Source organism: Mus caroli, chromosome 13 (assembly GCF_900094665.2).
Source record: "Mus caroli chromosome 13, CAROLI_EIJ_v1.1, whole genome shotgun sequence".
NCBI lineage: Eukaryota > Metazoa > Chordata > Mammalia > Rodentia > Muridae > Mus > Mus caroli.
In genome coordinates, this window is record NC_034582.1 from 49,736,601 (window position 1) to 49,753,415 (window position 16,815).

The 16,815-nt window shown below is 49.3% G+C and overlaps 1 protein-coding gene across 2 annotated transcripts in view; it reads left to right on the forward strand.

Moving 5' to 3' along the window:
- Nucleotides 1-16,815, forward strand: part of Cplx2 (complexin 2) — a 70,515-nt gene that overhangs the window by 7,103 nt on the left and 46,597 nt on the right. For both annotated transcript variants that reach the window (XM_029468453.1, XM_029468454.1), the window contains exon 2: nt 2,635-2,714. The gene's annotated coding sequence lies outside the window, so the exon portion shown is untranslated. The remainder of the gene's footprint in view (nt 1-2,634; nt 2,715-16,815) is intronic.

Sequence of the window (16,815 nt, forward strand, 5' to 3'; positions counted from 1 at the left end):
AAAAAAACAGCCATTAGAATTCCTGTGGCTGACTCGTTGGGAAGCTGTGACAGCCAGGCAAGCAAGCAGGGTCTTTCAGTTCAAGCAGCAGATGGCTACATAAGCCAGGCGCCAGTTCTCCATGCTGAACGCCTACTCAGAGCAGGGTACAGGGCCAGGCACCTCGCCAACAGCAGAGAAGCCCATCCTGCCACCTCTTAGCTGGACCATGTGACCTGCCCCATCCTTCTCTGAGCTTCAACGTCATAATCTATAAAGAGGAGAAAGGCTAGCGAGGTCCCTGGGGTCATTTTGACTTTGGCAGGCCATGTATAAGTGTCACTTCAATGCTGCCAGTAACAGTGTATAGTAAATGTATCCTCCTGTTTCCGGAATGCGTAAACACAAAGCCAGAAGTGTCTTCCTAGGCTATCCTTCTTGGGCCAGGACAAGGGCCTGGCCTTCAAAGAGCTCAGGTCTAATGGGGAGAAAGAAAACAAACACATAAAATTATTTGCCAGGTTCTATATATTCTAAGGGCAAAAGTGCAGCACCAGGGGCAGAAGAAACAGAAAGAGCAGATACCCTGGGTTATGGGAAACTCAGCAAGGTTGCAGGATAGAAATGGAGTGACCAGTGGGGGCAGGGGTGGTGGGAGCCCTTAGAGGCTGGCGCTGCCAAGTTCAACAGAGTGAGAACTGGGGAACAATCTAGTAACTGCTGAGGCTAGGACAGAGGCTGGGGCTGGGACCGGAGCCTGCCACAGAGATTTTCTTGAGGTCTATCAGAGAGCTTCCCAGGATGGGTGATTTACAACCTCTCCCAAGTCTCTACTGCACCCAGCCCAGGAGGCTGGGTCCCTTCTTCCCTAACCCCACACCTCCTCAAGCACAGAGCCTGCTTCTGCTTCTCCCATCTCCATACTCCAAATGTCTGTCCCATGCCTCTCTCTGCCCAAATCCCGGCAAGACTATGCCAAGCTCCCACCTTCCCCTGCACTCAATTCCCATCCCCCACTACCCCAGAGACACAACTCTGAGACCCATCAATGGTTCTCTCCCTAGCTGCCCCGAGGACCCTGCCTCAAGGCCAGCCACGTGCTTCTGAATTCCCCTACTGGACCACACTCTCTGCATGAGTTTGCAGGCGGTGTTCCCTCTGTCTGGCGAGCCCTTTCCATCCAGCCGTTCTCTTGGTCTCTCTAGGTTTCAACCCCCAGCTCATTTTCTCAGCGAAGCCCCTGCTACTCCTGGGGAGGGCTAGCCTTGACAAGCCTGCAGTAGAGTGGGACCTCACGCTATATTTCAGTTGGCTGCTTTCTTGGCAGCTCTTCACATCTCACTTCTGGTAAATACCAGAGGGGATCTGAGCTTGAACTGTGTGGGTCAAGTCCTTATTGAGGCTCTTTGTCATCCTCTGCAGAAGAAAGCTGTGACACTGGACTGGTCAGATAGTGAGCCGTTTAGGACAGTGCTGAAACTGAGGCCTTCCGCTGTGCAGTTAGAATAGCTAGTCTGTGAAAGGAGCTGGTCAGTTTGAGAACTGACGCTTTTGACTACCACAAGTCAAAACCTGCTCAGTCCTGGGTTCTGGAGAGCATCCTGAAGGAGCCCCTATTCCAACAGTGGGGCTAAGGGCTGAGGCTGTGTGTGCTGAAGATTAAGCAGAGTCACATAGGATCTGGGAGAGGGGTCAGTGGTCCTCTGAACCTCAGCCCCCACTTTGTTAAATGACCATTGTACCTGAAGTAGGACTGTTACTGAAAAGAAGACAGAGAGAGTCCAGGAGGAAGTGATAGGTTGCACTGGGAGGAACTGGGTAAGACGTTGCAGCCCCCCCCCCTCAATAGCCTACATCTGGTACTCAGCCAAGAAGAGGCCCACCAGGCCCTGAGTTCAGCAGCTGGACAGACAGTTTGTGGACTATGGGTTGGGATCCGAGCTCCATGCATACCTCCATGTGAACTGGACCATCACGTCAACTGCCCCCCACCTCTGCTCTCTGTTAAATTGGACCTCTCTAATCCTCAGTGTGTAAAGACAGGTCTACCAGACCATGGGAGCAGGCTCAGTCAACAAACACTGGCGAGATGCTGACATTGCCAGACCTTGGGAAAGGCCTGGGAACAGACACAGATGAGCCAATGCTGGCATCTTGCAGCAAGATTGGCACCACCAGGACTGAAGTGAGGGATGTAATTAGGATTTAAGGGGCTCTCATCTATGTGCCTCTGCAGCCAGGATCCAGCTGGCACGCAGGAGGTCGGCACCATTAAAGCCCCATTATACAGAAGAGGAAGCAGAGATGCGGGGAGATGCAGTGGATATCCCCAAAGCCAGAACTGGAAACCAGACATGATTGACAACAGAATGTATCTGTTGACACCAGATACCCTGGTGATACCACCCAAGCATTTCCTGAGCCAGTAAACAAGATGGGCAACAGCTAGCAGGTTAAGTGGAGAAGGAGCCAGGAGTTTGATCTGATGCCAGACAGAGGCCCATCCTACCCAGCCCTTTGCTAGAACTGATAAAAAGCAGTGGTAGCCTTGGATGGAGATCACAGTGACTGAGAACACTGGATGTCATGTTCACTTAGGAAGCCCAACCCCTGGCTGTACTCTCAACTAACTCCAAACCCTCTCTCCTTCTCTAGGGAGTTAAGCATCTCTGCCGTGCTATCTACTCTGCTTGGTGTCTGACTCTCCTGCATCCCAGCTCGTCCAGGAAGCACAGGTAAGGGCACTGCCCAAGGTCATAACCATTCCGGGAGCCTCTTGCCTGGGACTAAGATGGTGGGGGTTACTCTTCCTCTTCTAAGTCGGAGTGAGATGATTCGGTCAGGGGACGGTTCGATGGTTCAGGCTTCATCTTTGGTACATTATTCTATCAAACACTTCCTCTTAAAGCCCAAGGTGGGCGTTCTCCTGCCTGGTTCCAGATGAGAAAACTGAAGCTCAGAGAACAGGCCAGTGCACAGGGCTGGCAGGTGGCTAAGGCTGAGTTCCTATCTACTGTTCTTGTCTGTGGTTCAGGAGCCCGTGCAGACGGGGACTCCACGGTTCGTGTTTAACAGATGAATGAGGCAATTGATGTGTCTTGTGTGGGAAAAAGAAGGTGGGACTGGGTCACTACCGGCTCTTTGCTCTTTCTGCCGACTCACAGCACCCTCCTCCTCTCCCTCCTCTTCTTTGTCCTCATCCCCTCATCTTGGTGTCTATTACCTGCTTCTGCAAAGACAGAAGGACCATGGATGGAGCAGCCGACCTCAGCTCTCCTGCAGGTTAGCAGGCCAAGCTTAATCACCCCCACCTCTAGCCTCCTTCCATCCTCGATGTCTCTTCCCCACCACCCACCACCAGTGATCCAACGTGCATAGTTGTAAACTTGTTTCTTTAAATAAACAGCCTTGAGTTTCATAGCAAATAGTCTTTTTAAGAGGAGGAACCGTCTCCAGGCCACCTCATATTTAGCATACAGTGATCCACATATTTGCACAGAAAGAGTGTGTGTGGTTACAGGGATCGCTTGAACACTATAGATACCATGGCTCCTCCAGATGGGAGCTATTTCCGACACTGAGTCATTCACAGACAACTGAGGAATCCCAGGCTGGGCTCTGAGCCCCAGCATCACAGCCTCGTGGCTCTCTGCCTCATAGATGGGGGAGGGGCAAGGGAGAGAAATCCCATCGCAGAACAGAGACAGAGGGGGCATTTCGGTTATGAGAAAGGGAAACTCTCCCTTTGATGTTTCCTCCACCCAGAGCAGTCACCTTCCCAGGCCATGCAAGCCAACATGTCACTCTACAACTAGAAAAAGAAAAACCTGAGACTGAGGAGGGTTAGGGACCTTCCCAGTGTTCCACAGAGAGTCCATGACAGAACTGATACTATTACCAGCCTGTTGACCATAGCCAGGAGGTCTTTCGATCCCTAGCCACCTTCTGCAGCTCCCCTGAGGAGCATCCTGTCCCAGCATGAGGGTCTCTCAGCACTGCCTTCCTTGGTTCCTCTAAGTGCCGAGCTAAGCAGAATCTTCCTTACTTGAACTGTCCTGTGTTTGGATCAGGGTTCGCACAAACTGTGTGCTCAGTGCCTGTGGACTGAGCTAGAGTCAAACCTAACTCAGTAGCAATTCCTGGAGAACCTTAGTTCTCCGTTATCTCCACATTCCTTCTTGTCTCTATGCCAGTTCTCTATCCATATAAAAATAGGCTCCCTCCTACTTGCCACCCACTTCTGCCCAATTCTATAATGAATCAATTTTATTAATAGGCTTTGGGATGGAAACTTAACAAAGGCTTTTTGTGAAAGTCACCATTTATCTCCCTATATAGTTCACTTCTCAAAGAATTCTAATAAACTAGTCAGGTGGGATTCAGCCCTTCCATAAAACACCATTAATCCTCCTCTCTTTCCCTCTATATATACAATGTGTCTCTTTAAGCACTGGGGACCACAATGTATCCAGTTATTCTAACAGACAGGAGGAAGAGACACAGTTACATTCTAGCTGGCCACTTAAATGTCTCTAGATTTATATTGATTACCCAGAGACCTAGACAATTTAATTGTCATGGGGATTAAATGAAATAATGTCTGAGTAGTACGGAGCAGGTCCGTCCTGGGTGTTTCATGAAGGCTTGTGGGTACATAAACATCTGGCTGAGACTGAAGGACTCAAGACCCTTACACAGCGGACCCTAAAGGGGGAGGGGCCAGCCAGCTCTGCAGTCTGAGCTGCTGAGGCATCCGTCCTTCAGGAGGTGGCTGGAAAGGATAATAGTCACTACAATAGAACCCCTGCCCACCACCTCAGGAGGGGCAGATTATTTGGGCTCCTGGTCATAGAGATTCCAGTTGTCGATCCCCTCTACCGCCCCCCCCCATATGAACAGTGCAGTGGTGGGAACTGCCCTCTCTTCAGAAGCAGGCGTATGAGATAACAGCTGTCTACCTGGTGAAGGATGGGGGTTGGATGGGGACCTATGACACACACAGGGACCTTCCGCCAGGTAGGCCCCATCTCCTAAAGGCTCTATAGCCAGGCGCCAGCTTTCAGACAACTATAGCAAACCTTGGGAAGAAGGTCAGAAGCATAGGATCCCCTATCTAGTCATTCACATGTAGGAAGTGTTGCGCTCAGGGAATGTTGCGACTGGAATCTTGATGCAAAGCAAAAGCCCTCCTGGAGAGTCATGAGCATCTCCTGTTCACTGCTGGACTCTCTCTTTCTTGATAACAGTCTGGCTTAGGATGAATAAGCAGAAGTACACAGCAAGTGTCCCCCTGTTAGCGTTGGCTGACTTGGTTTGATTTGTGCAGAGTTATGTAATTGACTTACCATCCGTTAACTTGTGTAGTTTTGCATTTAATAATGTACACGGACCCACCAAGACAAACCTTTCTAGAACTCAGGCTGAGTGGAGATCTGGCCTAACAGCACGAGGAAGACCCCCAAATAATGTTCTAAGGATATTTCAGGGCATCTCAGAGAGGACCAGGACCATATTCAAGACTAAAGGAAGTGTGCAGTAGTGTTGGTATGGTCGAAGGTACAATGAGGTGGCCTATCATTAGAAATATTTACAACTTATTGAAATTCTGTCCAGATCTTCCCGTGTTTTTAAGCCAACAGGTTCCTGTCTTACTGGGCCAAGCTCCCCTTAGGAGCTCCCACTTCATAGGGATCAGGACCTCTAAGTTAGGGGATCAAACGAGCTCAGCAATGAGAGGAGAAAGCAAGCTGAGGTCAGGAGCCAGGCAACTGCTGGGATGAAGATGTGGGCTGTGAGTGATCTGTGACTATGACTCCAGAGTGACAGAGACACTGCTGAAAGGAACAGTGTCTCAGGACCATGGTAGGGATGGGCTAAGACCTCTGGCATCATAGCATGGATAGCAGCCATCATCTCAGAGGCAACTGGCTCAGCCACTACTCAGAATGCAAGGGGCCCTGAAAAAAGACAGATATCTGGGGAACAAATGAGTTTGGGGTGAGCAGGGCACTCACATTGCATTTTGGGCCTATGTCTTTCTCCCACACCAGTGAAACCCCATAAGAGGAACGATCTTCTAGTTTTCCCGCCCATTTGTGCCCTCTTACACACTGGGCACAGTTATATCAGTGGCTGATGGATGAGCGATGCGGTCAGAGCTAGGCTTAGAAAGCCAGCACTCCCAGGGTATTTCAAGATGTCAAGACGAAACATTTCAAAATACCAAGGTGGCCAGAGTCCAAAAGCAAAGAACCAGGAAGGACAGCACAGACCCTTAGGAGTCTACAAAGAAAGTTGAACTAAATAGGACCAAGGGACAAGAACAGATGTGGGTTTGTTGATGTCCTTATGAGTCACAAGCTTCTGAGAAAGGGTGTCAGGAGACATTAATAGGACAACATTGGTGGTAGGGAAGTCCCCCAAAACCAGCCATGACTTACCAGGCCCATTTTAATCACAAATCTCTGCTTTCATCATATTATATACTGGACTCCTGTACAGTTTTATTTTTGAAGGAGTCCTTGGACTTAAAAAGACATATATGTGAGAAGCACTGGAGTTGAAAAGGCTTAAACACCCATAGGTAAACATCCCTCACCCTCCGCAGCCCTGGAACTCAGGAAGGAAGCTTTTCCATCTCTTCATTCTCATCTGTAGAGCATCCTCCCAGGAGTGTGGGCTGCCTTAGCTGAGATGCAGCATCCCGAAGGCTGGCATGCACAGGATTGACGCCGTGCAAGATGACTTTGGGTGGTATACAGATGCGTGTTTGTTATTATATCAGCTCACAGTCGATGCATATTGGAAATGTGGAAGCCATATATCAAACTTTGATTTATGGAAATAATGTAGCGTTTTCTTTGAGGATAAAATTGTGCATTTTTTTAAAAAAAGGCACATCAGTACAATGAGAATTGCCAAGTAAATGAATAGTACCTAGTATGGCATAAATCGTGGAGGTGGGGAATGAAGAAAGCCTGGGGGAGGGGGGCGATAATCTATGTAAAACACCAATCATGGTCAAAACTTTGTGTTCCTATTTTCTTCTCATCACTCAGCTTTCTTATGAATGTGGGCCTGGAGCAAAGCCCACTCACTGAGGCAAAGCAAGGGCCCGGTCCTAGGCGAGATCAAAAAAAGGGGATTTAAAAGAAAAAATAGCCAGTTGTGGTGACACACACTGGTAGAACATGGTAATGGGGCAGGGGCCAGAGGAGCATGAGTTTGATGTCAGCCTAGGCCAGTGAGATGGCTCACAGTGAGAGAGGAGGCATGCCCATTCATGACAGCCTGTGTTTAGTCTCCAAAACCTGTATGGTAGAAAGAGAGAACCAACCAAAGGGGTCCCCATGACCTCTCCATAAGCACACAAATGAACAAATAAGAAAATAAATAGGGCTGGAGAGAAGGCTCAGGAGTTAAAAGGACTGACTCCTCTTCTGAAGATCCTGAATTCAAATCCCAGCAATCACATGGTGGCTCACAACCATCCGTAATGAGATCTGATGCCCTCTCCTGGTGTGTCTGAAGACAGCTACAGTGTACTCACATATAACAATAAATAAATCTTTAAATAGAAAAAAAAAAGAAAATAAATAAACAAACGCAGTTCTTTAAAATGTGGACAGTGTTTAAGGAGCCACACCAAAGTGGTCCTCTGACGCACGCGCGCACACACACACACACACACACACACACACACCAAAATAATACTTGGAATCTCGAACTGTGATCTTTTCCTGGGCTATCAGTATGCTGTGTGAACCTGTCTCCAGCACTGCCCACGATGGCAGAGAGCCCAGATCCTAGTCAGCCACCCAGTTACAAAGAGAAACACAATCCTCCACCATGATCTGCAGTGCTAATCTGGGGCATTCTATAAAGAAGGTGTTTAAATGTGATTCTACTCCCAATATTCTCGATTTACAATAAATTTATCAGGATAGGACCCCATAGTAAATCAAGAAGGGTCTATACTGGATTGTTGCTTAAGATGAATCTTGTGTTCCTTTTCTAAAGGCATCTATATTAAAGATGATACCATGAAACAAATCTTCCTGATATTTACAAACTGTGGAGCACTATAAGCAAAATGTACAGGAGTCAGAGAGATCAAGATAGCCCTTGACTAAGGAAGCACTGAAGGAGTGGGGACACTGTAGGAGTTCCTTAGCTCAGAGCCCAGGCTAGCCCATAGGCAGGGATGTCTCTCACTATCACACTGCCATCCTCTGGGGGCATCTCCTGGATGGAATCATGCAGACTCCTGAGGAAGAGGGATATTGCTGGGGAGCTGAGTTCCTACGGTTTCCTGATTGAGCCGGAGGTTTATGGACCAAGAGAGCAGCTTGGCTGAAAGTCAGTAGGGCCTGGACCATAGCTAGAAGTTAAGGCTGGAACAGATCTTAGGCTGCTGGTATCTAGCAAAGCTAATCTTAAAAAGAATGACTGGGGGTGGGGGTCCCCTAGGAGGGAGCTGGGAGTCAGGAAGAGGTAGCCTGAGTGAGCTTAGCATTCTGAAGAATGAGGTTCGACCCCAAACGGTTCATACCAGCCCTCGAAGGGTCTTGTATAAACTCAGCTATGTTGATAATAAGCATCAGATGCAAGGTGTGCGGGTCTCTACAAAGCGGGTTCCCAGAAGCCGTTAGATGCCCATGGGCTCAGTGGGAAGACTAGCTGCCAGGCCCAGCAAGATTAGAAGTCAAAGAAACCGCAGTGCTCTGGAAGAGAAGCTGAGATGGCAACTTTGAGGCCTCCTGTGGGATCCATCAGTCACAGCTGAGCTTGGGAGTCACAGTCTCGGGGGAGCCCAGTAGGCCTGGCTGTGTACTCTTGGCCAAGAGAAAGCATGAAAGCTAGACCCGGCAGCATGGCAGCACTTCACACTGAGAAAGAGCTGAGACCAAAGGAAGGAAGGAGGCACTCCAGAAAGCCCAAGCTAGTAGTGGTCCCTTCCGAAGAGCCAAGGAAGCCCCAGCAATGAGATTCTCTCTGCCTGACTCTCGAGGACGGTCCCTGGGGTCTCCTTGTGCTCAGTTTGGCTTGGACCATGGTTACCATCCCAATCAGGGGCCAGTGCATGGGCTCCTGACCCCCTCGGGTTTGCAGAATCTTCTAGATTGGAGCTCTAGGGAAGATAAGGAAGTTGAACCAGTGACCCTTGACCTCACTGCTGATGGTCTAAGATGAACATGACTGAGGAAATCCAAATGGTATGTCCAGTCTCTTGACGTTGTCATATTCAAAGCTGGCATTTGAGAACCAGGAAATCAAGTTTTGTTTTGGTTGGGTCTTAGTCATTTTGTTATATTCATTTTAAAGTGAAATATCAAATCCAGACTTCTACAAGAAACTCGTTCTTAAATATTATCAGATTAACAAAAAATATTAATATTGTGCTGACTGAACAATATCTACCAGCTGGTTGCTGCTAAATTCACTTGTTTTTCCACTATAACTCAGCTGACATATCTCTTCCTGTAGAAAGCCTATGCTCTGCCCTTCCCTCTGCCTTGTCACCTTTCTTTGGACATCCTCAGGCCCCATTCACCTCCTGTCACAATAGCAACCCTCTCTGTTCTAAACACTCATCGCTTCTCGTCTGTTTCTCTTGGACTGCAGGCCCGAGGAGTCACTGTGCTGGGTTATAGAGAAGCTAGCCTGCTATGGTGTTGGGGCAGTGACAGAGGAGGGGCTACTTGTGGACGATGGCTAGGTTGCACTGTGGTGAGCAGTAAAGGCTGGTTGTATGTGGTTTGACCGAGTAGTGGTCATTTCTCCTTCACATGACATCACCTGGGAAACGAGGAGAGTTTCCTTCCGAGTGGTAACTCTGGGAGGCAGACTGGCTTCGTCATGTGCAGCAGGGGAAGGAGCAGAGGGCCCACCTTAAACACCTCAGCCTGGAAGCCATAGCCATTGATTCTCACCTCAGCCAATGGCCAGGGTAGTCTCATTAGCCTCCTCCCTATTCAAGATGGAGAAATTGGTGAAAGCACATATTCACTGAACCTGTACAAGGACCATGACCTGCATCCAGTGTCTGGGGCTCCAGAGGTGACCTTAAAGTCCCAGAGTGTCTCAGGCAAGGATCCAATATCCTCACATAGCAGTGGGCTCCTCATAGTCACGATGTGGAAGCCTCTCTTCATTTGTGTGTTTAATGCAGGGCGTCCTAAAAGGTAGGAAGACCAGGAGAGAACAATCTTTGCAGTCCATGAGACTGTGCTCTTAAAGGGCCAGTGCACCCTAAGGCCTCCACTGAGGTCAGTTCTCTTCCACTGTATCTGGAGGCAGTGAGTCTAGGGTCCCACCAGAAATTCCTAGGTCCCGTCAGCCAGTTCTCATTTGCATATCTCTGCTGAAAGGAATAAGAGCTTCCTACCCCCACCTCCAATGCCCTGCTCTCTGTGTAATGAGAGGATCTGGTGTCCCCAGGGAATGAGGTTTAAGGAAAAAGACTCTGCCCCTCCCCCTGACCAATCACCACCTTGGCCTCCAGAAGTTGTTCTTATGAACTAAGTGTGGTGAGGATGGAGGTGATGGATCAAGAGAGGGGCTGTGTAGCCATTTGTGCTTCACAAACACGCACGCACGCGCACACACACATGCAAACATGCACAGAGAAAGACCGACAGACAGACAGACACACACGGGGGGGGGGAAACACAGGGTATAAATATGTAAATTAGGGTCTAATAGAAATTTCTAGACAGTGTATCACAGGACAGAAAAGAAGGCTCTACCTGAATCAAATGATGGACTCCCTGGTAAGGCAAATAGGAGCCTAAAATAATAATGGTTTTCTAAACTGGGTCTAGTCGCACACACCCTTAATCCAAGTCTCAAGAGGCTAAGGCAGGCAGATCTCTGAATTCAAGGCTATCTTGGCCTACATAACAAATTCAACAATGGGGACATAGAAATGGATCTGTCACTGGTCCTGATGCTGGGGAACTGGCAGGATATCGATCATAACCCACGTGAGAACTGCAGAGATAAATGAAGGTATGTGATAGGGCCATGGGAGCTTGCAAGGGAGCATATGGACCCCCAGGGGAGAAGTACTCAAGAAAGGATAGGAGAAAGCAGAGGGTGGGGAACAGCCTGCTGTGTGGAAGACCTACCTACTGCCCCCCTGCTGTTTAAGACATGAATAGCCACAGAGCTGAGACACCCCTCCTCCCCACCCCCCACCCCCACCCCGCCCCGTCCCATCCCAAGCTAAGACCAAACCATAGATGGAGTTATTTAATCCTTGTTTTTAGATTATTTTTCAGAAAAAAAATCTTGAAATATGACTATGTTAGTCAGCTTCTATCGCTGTCACAAAACACCAAAGAAGATCAGCTCAAAAAGGAAGGAAAAGCTTCAGGGGTGGCTCAGGGATTAAGAGCATATTGCTGCTCTTACAGAGGACCCAGGTTCAATTCCCAGCACCCACATGGAGGCTCACAACTGCCTGTTACTCCAGTTCTGGGTCGGGGGAAGGGCACAATGCCCTTTTCTGACCTCGGTGTGTACTGCACATATGTGCACACCAAACACGCATACATATAAGCTAAGACGAATTTGTTTTGTAAAATAGGAAAGATTTATTTTAAATCAAGGTTTCCGAAGTTTCATTCCGTGGGTGATTGGCTCTGTGGCCGTTAGACTTGATGCGGGAGTAACGCCATGGCAGAGAGTAGACAGAGGAAGAGCTGCTTGCCACCGGTCAGCCAGAAAGCAGGGACAGAGAAAATGGACAGACTCTTCCAGGATATACCTCGGGAGATTTGTCCTCCAGCTCTAAACCATCAGTGACTTACTCCGCTGGTGTAGACAGAGTTCTCATGAGCCTGTTCCCTCTCAAAACCCGGTCTTTAAGTCACGCCTCCTTGGGAACCACGCCTTCCACACAGGAAGCTAGTTCAACTGCTCTCCTGCATCCGCAAAGTGTTCCATGGAGTTCCACACCGGACTGTACCGACACAACCCACTCAAACCAGGAAGGGAAGCTACCACAGACAGCTCCATTTCTCCACTTCACAGCCCCTACCTGCCCCACGAAAGGAACCACCACCTCAACGGCTAACCTCCTAGAAGCACTTGATTTGGTTTTGAATTTCATATCAGTGAAGTCACGCCAAAATTGAACTCAAGCCTCTGACTTCATTCGCTCACTATTAGAGCTAAGATTCTTTCTCGTTGCTAGATTATATTCCTCCGCCCTCTTTTTTTGTTTGTTTGGGGGTTTGTTTGTTTGTTTGTTTGTTTTTCGAGACAGGGTTTCTCTGTGTAGCCCTGGCTGTTCTGGAACTCACTCTGTAGACCAGGCTGGCCTCAAACTCAGAAATCCGCCTGCCTCTGCCTCCCAAGTGCTGGGATCAAAGGCATGCGCCACTACGCCCAGCTCATTCCTCTGCCCTCTTTCATGAAGGGTTCAAGCCCCTGGCAGGACTAGGGCAAGATCCACATTTCATCTCAGGTGGAGTGTCCTGGGTCTATGGCCAATTCACTCAGCATCACTTAGGCTGTTGGTACCTTTCACCCACTTCCTCTGTGAATTCTTGCTATGCCTTAAGGGTTCAGAATTGTTATCAGCATCTCACAGGTAGGGGTGATTTGCCAATACAGTTGGAGATAGGAATGGAGTCTATGTGTGAGGGCCCTGTGTCCATTTTTATGCCAATCTCAGATGAGAACAGGCAGGCCCAGGAAGAATTAGAAGAGAGAAAGAAAAACAAAGAACGATTCCAAAAATATCATCACCCCTATTTTGCTGGACAGTAATTTTACCCGTTTGCTCTCTCTTCTTGGCTCCCCTCACACCAAAAATCCTGGCAGAGATGAGCAGCCCACCCTGGTGTCATGTTGGGTGCTTATCCATTTAGATCAAGTGGATCAAGTCCCGACTAGGCTATAGTTATACAACTGAACCTTGGCTTATCCCTTTAGCTCCCTGGGCTTCAGGTTCTTTATCTGCTTTGGTAGTCTTCCTCTGAGCTATGGAGGGTGAGATGGACTTAACACACAAACAAGCAAACAAAAGAAGTGTCCAAGCCAGGCAGTGGTGGCCCACGCCTTTAATCCCAGAACTTGGGAGGCAGAGGCAGGCGGATTTCTGAGTTCAAGGCCAGCTTGGTCTACAGAGTGAGTTCCAGGACAGCCAGGGCTACACAGAGAAACCCTGTCTCGAAAAAAAAAAAAAAAGAAGAAGAAGAAGAAGTGTCCAGCAGTACCCCCTGGGAATTCTTGGCACACAGTCACTCATGTTCCTCCACAAGTTCTAGGAGTGGTGCCCCTCATCCTGCCCAATCCAGTGCTGGGGCTCCCTCATCTCTAAGTAGTGACATTAGAATGCCTTTGCCTTTACAGCAGACAGCCAGCCCCTAGCGGGTTTCCTCTCTGCCGGAGAGCAGGTGTCCCGGGGGTTGGGTTAGAATTCCTCCCTCGGGACCTCCCTGTGTCTGGTCTCCCAGCAGCTGCTGTACTTCAGCTCAGAGCAAGCAATTAGCCCTAGAAGGAAGGGCCTTTTCTCTTCTCAAGGGTTCTCGTCTCACAGCTCAGATGCCTTTATTTTTGGAGCCCTACTCGGTGAAATGCTTCATCAACTCCACCTCCAAGCACATTCCATCCCCTCCCCACTCATCCACCCGTCCTCCCATTCACTAATATGCCCAGCATTCTGTGAGCATCTCCAGGTGCCGGGCTAGACACTGAGAGACCCACAGAGTCCCTGCCATCGAGTCTCTCACAGTGGGAGAGACAGACAATAAACAAGCAGATGGACAGAATAAATAGGATTACTTTGGACGGTACTCAGGACCATTGAGGATAAAGACAAAAGCTGCGGTAGACAGGGATTGTTGGTCAGCCATCTGGTTCCAGAGCAGAGGGGGAGAATTCGCACACCGACAGCCTGTGAAGGTGGGTCCTTTCCCGAGTTAGAATCCAAACTCAGTTACTGAAAGATAAGGTCACACACACCACAGAGTCTCTGGGAGAGGCCCAGGATGCAGCGGTGCCAAGGGACCAGGCTGCTCTGGGCTGGGGCCCTTTCCCACCTTTGGTGGTTGCGTCATCCTTTTACCTGTCTTGCATCTCATGCCCCCAGCGGCAAGGATAGGAACTGCAAGAACTCTTGTTACACCGACTTCTCCGCCCCCCCCCCCCCTTCCTTTAGGATTATTTTTCCTTGTTCTACGAGATTCTAGGCAAACTGGATCTTTTCCAGATGGTTCTCCCACAAAATAGGATGAAGAACTTTCCAAGAACCAAGGCCAGACGAGCAGTACAAGTCCAATGGGCTCTGAGCTACCCCCTCAGCTGCACTCTAGATCTCTCCTCAGACCTCCACCTCCCCTGTCTATATTCCTCGCTGGCTTGGTCTCTGTCTGTGTTGATTGCTTTTCCCGCCTCTGTCCTCTGTCAGACTCATATCCTGACTTTATGCCTTATCTGGAATTCATTTCCTTCAAATAAACCGTTTTTTAAAAATATACCTTCAGCCCTGTCTGGTTGCCAGACATGGGGTTAGGAGCTTGGGTCTAATCAGAGTCAAGCAAGGCGTAGACTTCCTCAGGGGCAGATGAGTCATACTAGGTGAACCAAAGGGACCAATGTGACCAGCGTGACAAAGTGGACCCAGGAGGAGGACTGGGGAGTCTCCAGAAAGGAGACTGGGCTCAGGGGATGCTTCCTGGAGGAGGTCAGATCTTGAAATATGGTCAAGCAATAAAAAAAAGGCTGACTGTGGAGAGTAGGGCCCCCTCTGGGACACCAGTTGCTGGGTCCTCAACTCATTTGGCTAGAATGTAGCGAACCTCTCCGTGTTGTTACCTCCCCTCCCTGTCTATAGTTCTCCGCTTCTGACTCACTCCCTTATAAACTCGGCTCGCTTCCACCCACAGAGGTTCTTTCAAAGACCAGGGCTTCCTTCCGAGCTGTCTTTGGTTCCCTTTGACCCATCCTTTCCTCTCAAACCTAAGTCCTTGTCTGGCATCCTTTCTGCCTCCTCTCAGCAATCACCATCAGGGGCTATAAGGAGTAGGACTTAAAGACCCCCTAGTCTAGATCTGCTGACTGGACTGTCGAAGCCTGTGTCTCAGCACCTATAAACAGCCTCCTGGGGCTGTTGTGAAATCAAATAAGACAAAGGACGTGGAAATGTGTCCTGCTGTTGCTGAGGATCTTTGCTGTTAATGAGAGCTCCTTTGACTGCAAATGACAGAGCACAACTACAAAAGGCTTAAAGAGAAGGCAGTCTGCCATTGCTGGGAGCACACAGGTCTGCCCTCCTGTCTCCATCTGGTCTCTACTTGTGCTCCTCACTCTTTGGCCAGCTGTCTAAACCCCCTTTGTACCAGCCAGGAACCTCAGTGGAAATGGGCAGCCTGCTTCCCACAGGGCCAGTGGTATTCTGGATTGAACACCAGCAGACTAAGCCCTAACCCCATTCCCACAGCCAGGTCCTGGTCACACTCTGTCCCCCAAGGTTGGTGACAATGTGATCTTCCCACCCAGGCCAAATAAGACCAGGTAGAAGAAGAGAAGGAAGGGGAAGTCCTCCCAAAGGGATGTTGTCACAGGAAGTAGAGCCAAGGGATCCTGAGGAGAGAATCGGGTTCTCTCCTTCACTCTCAGGGGTCTGCTTGGGTATCATCACCTGAAGCAGGCGCTCAAGCAGGGCTGTTGGTAGCGCACACCTTTAATCCCAGCACTCAGGAGGCAGAGGCAAGCGGATCTGTGAGTTCAAAGCCAACCTGGTGTACAGAGTGAGTTCCAGGACAGCCAGGGCTACACAGAGAAACCCTGTCTCAAAACAAGTGTTCACTATCCACCAAGGTTCCTCTCCTCTGCCTCTGCAGTGCTTCACCCTCTCCCACACTCTCCTGCTTAGTCCAATAGTCTACTCACCTGCATGTTGTCTTCACAAGATTTTAAGTAGAGAGAGGGACAGATCTAGCATCTGTTGTCTGTCACTGTGCTCTCAATATTGACAAATGCTAGACTCTTAGTAAATAGTGAGTGGATAGACGGACAGATGGAAGATGGTTAGATGGATGGATACAAAGGTGGATAAAGGAACGGTAGTAAGGATGATGGATGGCTGAGTGGCTCAGTAGTGAATGGATGTATAGCTGATGGCTTCCTGAGTGACAGGAAGAGAAAAGGCAGAGCCAGGACAAATGCAGGAGCGATGCTTCAGGAGAAAGCCGGTAAGGGCTGTTTAGAGTTTGCTGAACTTGAACTACAAGGTAGTCAACCGCTGCCTCACAAGCAGGTTGTAGAGGGACCTAGAGATGGATGAGTCATACTAGGTGAAGAGGGACCTAGAGATGGGGACATGGTCCTGATGGGGGCATGGTCCTTATGGGGATACGGTCCTGATGGGGATATGGTCCTGATAGGGACATGGTCCTGATGGGAATATGGTCCTAATGGGGACATGGTCCTGATGGGGGCATGGTGCTTATGGAGATACAGTCCTGATGGGGATATGGTCCTGATAGGGATATGGTCCTGATGGGGGCATGGTCCTTATGGGGATATGGTCCTGATGGGGGCATGGTCCTGTACTCCAGACAGAGGTAGTTGTATTTACAAGGATACTAGGATGGGAGCCATCCAATCACTCAAGATCATGGGAGTGGGACCAAGTGTACATGGAAGTCACTTGGAACTATTGAGCCTGGGGCTGTGTAGGGTCAAGATCTGCTGTCACCCCTTGATACAAAACACCTTGGCTGAAACTTGAGGTGGCAGCATAGAGTTAATAGCTCTTCCCTCTCCTCCCTCCCCTCCTCAACCACTCAGCCAGAAGGGAGCAGCTGCCTAGGAGGACAGAGA